Below are 5,532 nucleotides of genomic sequence, written 5' to 3' on the forward strand. Positions count from 1 at the left end.
CATCTTTAAACAGGCACCAGACATACTGATGGATGTTAACTTGAGTCAGCAAGCAGCAGATTTATTTCTTTTGTCCTAGCCACCAGGTCATGCCAGGCCTAACTCATGCTAGAGTCGATTAAAATGATAACTTTGAAAGATTGAATGCTTAGGTTTGCTTTACATTATGCAAGGCAAGGATAACGAAATTTTATGCATGATTCGTGGCTATTGTGTTAATTTAGAAAATAAATTTTCATAATACCTTTATTTAAGATAGTATGAAAAAGTGGCAAAATTATTAACATTATACATTTTAGTTTAAAATAAACTGTATTTACCACACTATTTTGAAAAATGCCGTGTACAACAAATTCTAACAAATCTAACGTGTTGTAATAGATAACCATTATGGAATATTCTTCTTTGGGATATTTGTATTTGGAAATAGAACATTTATAAATTTTAAATCAAAATACTCTATTTCAGTGTGACCTTTGAAGGAAAATATTTGATTAATTAGACGAATAGTTAAATAGAAGTAGTGTGCAGCATTTGTACTTGACAAACTTGTTTCTGGTACTAGAACTGTAAATATATATACTCAGAATTTGATAGGTTTGTACTGTTATTTCGTCGGTATATCTTAATGTTCTGTTAACTTGTAAATATTTATGGTAGGCTTGCTTCAGACGTTGTTTGACCTACTGATAGCCCAGTTCACAAATGTTTCAGACACCATAACACTTCTGCATTATTGTTATAATAGTCTATAGCTTCATTTTTAATAATAACCGTTTGATTTCGTAGCATAAATAAATAGCATATGTTTGTTTGCTGTATAGCACAAAGTTATCTGTGATCTGTAAACCCCAGATATCGAAACCTGATTGGTTAGGGTTATAAGCTTTCGGACTTCACTGAAAAAGTTATGTTTATTCGAATTTTTCAGTTTGACTATTTATAGAAAGTTTTTCCCATAATTACCCATACACTAGTTTAACTTATACACAGTCCTCAAAAGGTCATATATCCATATAAATTCCTCAAAGTTTCGTATGAATCATAGTAACTAAAGGTAATACAGTATGCACAAATAATAATAGGTAGTACGAATGTTAATTGTATAATTTCTATCAAGATCTATGTAGTTAAATAAAATGATAAATGTGAAAGGTTAAATGTTTATAATTGTGTTGAGTTATATACTATAGGACAAAGTTATTTATGTTCTGAATTGTTAACTATGTTTCACTGAGTCATCAACTACATCAAGAAAAACATTGTTTGTTTGATTTGTTGAATTTCGTGCAAAGCTACTCGAGAAGTATCTAATTTTGAAGTAATAGACCAGATGGAACACAGATTGTCAACACAGCTCACTGCCAAATCTTGGGCTACTCTTTACCCAGGAATAGTGGGATGGACCGAGAAGTATCTAATTTTGAAGTAATAGACCAGATGGAACACAGATTGTCAACACAGCTCACTGCCAAATCTTGGGCTACTCTTTACCAAGGAATAGTGGGATGGACCACAATATTATAACGCTCTCATGGCTAAAAGGGGCGAGCACGTTCAGTGACGAGTCAAAACCCAGCTATAGACGGTGAATGATAGTGGGATCTGGGACGTTGTGGGTTTTAGCACCCAGATCCTAACCCCCTTTTTTTCGGTTAGGTGCTGGCTATCTCTGCATCTGTTGTTTTGATTATGTCTGATAGACAGAATATCCTCAATACTTTTGGGAGCTATAACCGTAGACATTTTCACTTTAAAATGATACCTTTTGTACAAATGGTATAATTTTACATTGTTATATTAGAACGTTTTTGGTGTGATACCTTTTGTACAAATGGTATAATTTTACATTGTTATATTAGAACTTTGTTGGCTCGTTCACTTATTTGTTGGCGTGTGCATCTACATATACAATAAATATATTGTAGGTTATATTATATATATACATACACCACTTTAGTTTAAAAGCAGGTAAGACAAACAGATAAAGATTGTGTCAAACATTTCTTAAGACAAAACGCTGCAGCCAGACATCCTTGTTATTGGTTTGTTATTAGGCATCACTCGTACTTATTTATCCGTTCTATTGATTTTAAATAGACAAGAATGGTCAAAATCAAGCCATACAATTAGCTTGTATTATATATAGTACTGTCAGGCTGTTCAAAGTTGAAATAGTGTCAAATGATACATTGTTGATGGAATGACTAATTAGTGTTACATAAATGTATGAGTCAAAAGTCCAACTTTAATCATAAAAGTCACTTACATTAGCGTGTTGATAGCGCAACGTTTAGCCACGTGGAACATTAATCACGACGACAGCTCATAAGCTGTCATCCGAGGGCTTAAAATGAAACTAACCATGGCAATGAAGTATTTGAGTCTACTCTCAAGAAAATATACCAGAGTCTAAATGCAAATTAAACACAAATAATGGTTATATATCTCCGGTTCTCAACATATTACAATTAGTGCTAATGGGTGTGGATTTTAGCATGTAAGTGATGACATTAATCACACTCTTTTGTCTGATCTCTTCTACGAGTTTCCCGCCCACGACGTTGGCTGAAATAAACGGATTTCAGAATTATGAGGCCTATATTAATATCTGGCTGATTATTCTACTTAGTTACAATTACTTTTTGTTCTCTCCGGCACGCATTCCTTGAAAATGTAACAAGAGTTCTTCTTTCTTTTTGTTATGCAAATACGTAATTCAAAAAATGCAAGCCACTTTCTGGCGCCAAATTGTCGTTCTATAAAATCTGAAATGATAAGAAAAATAAACGTCATTCGGAACAACATTAGTGAATAATAAAGTTGTAAAGAATACACTTCTGTTTGTTTTTGTTCTTTGCTGATTATATTTTAAAGTAGACGCAAGTGAATATTGAAAACAACGATATGTTGATTCATTTTTCATCTTTATAGAAGTAAAACATTTTGCATTTGAAGCCTGAGTTGATTATTTAAACTACCCAATGTGTTCGACTTCACATGAATACTTTTATTATTCATTAATTTGAAGTGTTAAAAAATAAAAAGGAAGGTGTTAAATCCCTTAGTTTGTATGTTTAAGCAGAAATAAAAAAATAGTGTATGTTGCCCTAGTATATAAAACCAGTCATACTACTAAACACTAATGACGCTATTGAGAAAAACATAACTCATACACAGTGTAAATATACCAAATATACATTGGTTATTGCAAAACAATTCAGATAAAAGGTAATAAAGGATAAAATAACACATTTTAGTAAAACTTGATGCCTCATTTTGGGTAGACGACCTTAATCAGACAGTAAGTACCTTTTACATAGAAACTAGGCTTAGGAAAAAAATCCTTGAAAGGTTAGAACCTACATAGGTTTTATCTCACACGTTATACATGGACAATGTTAGAAAAAATACTGTTGAATTATTTTTGTAAATTATATTAAACTTAGCAGGAAAATGAAAAATTTATAGCTAGAGCAATGAAATTGGATTTTGGAAAAATAGATATATAAATACAAAAATGATAAAATAAAAATCAATCCACATCGTAATAAAATAATAATCCAGGAAAATATTTCTAAGAAAGGAGAAGGCTTTCACTACGCTAAGATTGAAAAGGAGTTTGGACAACGTAAGAAAAATATGTATATAGAAATGTTTGATTGAACACACACGCACCCACATATATTATATTCAATTATCTGAAAGTAAATGTCATTAATTTCATAAAGGGACTTGATGTTGAGTAAGTAGATGAGACGGTGTTCTAGGATTTTAACGTGTTAAGTGGTGCGTTTTTGATGACTACGATTTGCCAAACGTTCTTTTTAAGGGAATGACCGAATATCTTGACTTTTTCATCGTAATTTATAAATTGTAAATATACTACATTATGTTGCAAAAACTTTATAGTAGCTAATTCTCCAATATACCATTGAAAGAATGCGGCGCTCGAAGGCGCGAAGAAGAGATCAAAAGATGCCGCCTGTTGTATGTATCCTTAGAAGTTGGGTGGCCACATGACTCGTGACGTCCTAGTTCCAAAGGGTGTCGTCACAAGCGGTTAATTCCAAACTTTACCACTAGGAGAAAATAGTTTAATATTGTTCTGCTAGAGGTGGGTGATAAGTTCCATCTACCGCCGTCAGAGGTTGTCCCAGAAACTGGATGTTGGCTATCCCAACCTGTAGGAACGTCATAATTCTGTGACCTCTAATGCGTTGGTATGATATAATTATCCCTAAAAAACATAGAAAAGGAACCAGATATTAAACCATTACCAAACCAGTAGATATCATATCAAATAAAATTTTAGATTTACTATCTTCTGAACTAAAACTAAGATCCCTAAGTATTTCGAAACATGTATTCTGGATAACAAAAACAACACACAGGTATTGGAATGCTTAGAATTTTTAAATTCTTCAAGTTCAGCCTTTTCTGTTTTGACATGATTTTACTAAATTGTACACCAAATTAAATTTAAAATATTTAATAAGTCTTTAATAGCTTAATAGGTGAATTTAAAGTTGAAAATATAGCTATTTTTAAATATAAATTTTCAAGTTTACAGTGTAAAAGCCTACTGAATTTTTGTATATTTAATAATTATATAACCTTTATTAATAAAATATTTAAACAGATAAGAGGCATTCCCATGGGCGCTAATTTCTCTTCAAATATGAAAATAACAAATCCTAACAAATATTTATTTAATTTCCGTTATATTGACGATTTAATATCGATTAATAATCCAGAGTTTGAAATTTATCCTAAACTCGAATTAGTTTGTTTGTGTGTAATTAAGCACAAAGCTACACAATGGGTTATTTGTGCTCTGCTCACCACGGGTATCGAAACCCGGATTCTAGCGCTGTGCCACTGGGGGGGGGGCGAAACTCGAATTAGAACGTAGCAATAGTTGCAAAACACACTATTTAGATCTAGACAGTAAAGTGCAGTTGTACATATTTGATAAAAGAAGATAATTTAAACTTTATATCCGAATAGTGTGGTGCCACATACGATTTTATATCCGAATAGTGTGGTGCCACATACGATGTTAAAAGGTATAATTATTTCGCAAATTAAAAGGTACATAACAGTCTGCAATTAAAAACACTTTTTTTATATAACATAGAATTGCTAAAAGATAAACTTCTATTGAATGGTTATAATAGTTACAAATTAATAAAATATATAAATCATTTTATAATAAATTTCATAAATTATTAGAAAGTAAATCATTTACAAACAGCTTGAGTTCAATTATTTCTAACTTGAAATATTAAATTAATGAGAGGTCGCTGGCATATAAAATCTTGTTATAAAGACTAACGTTAACTTTATAATACTTTCAATAGTTCTGGGTCGGAAAGACCAACTTCATGCAACTGGGCCTGGCACAGTTTATCCAGTTATACTTGATAGTCATGTTCTTAAAAAGGGAGGAGGAAGGGGTATCAGAACTATATAGGTGGGTTTATAGTTATTAGCATCATTAACTGAAATATTATTTGAAGTATTACTGCT

This window comes from Limulus polyphemus, unplaced genomic scaffold, assembly GCF_000517525.1.
Source record: "Limulus polyphemus unplaced genomic scaffold, Limulus_polyphemus-2.1.2 Scaffold1287, whole genome shotgun sequence".
NCBI lineage: Eukaryota > Metazoa > Arthropoda > Merostomata > Xiphosura > Limulidae > Limulus > Limulus polyphemus.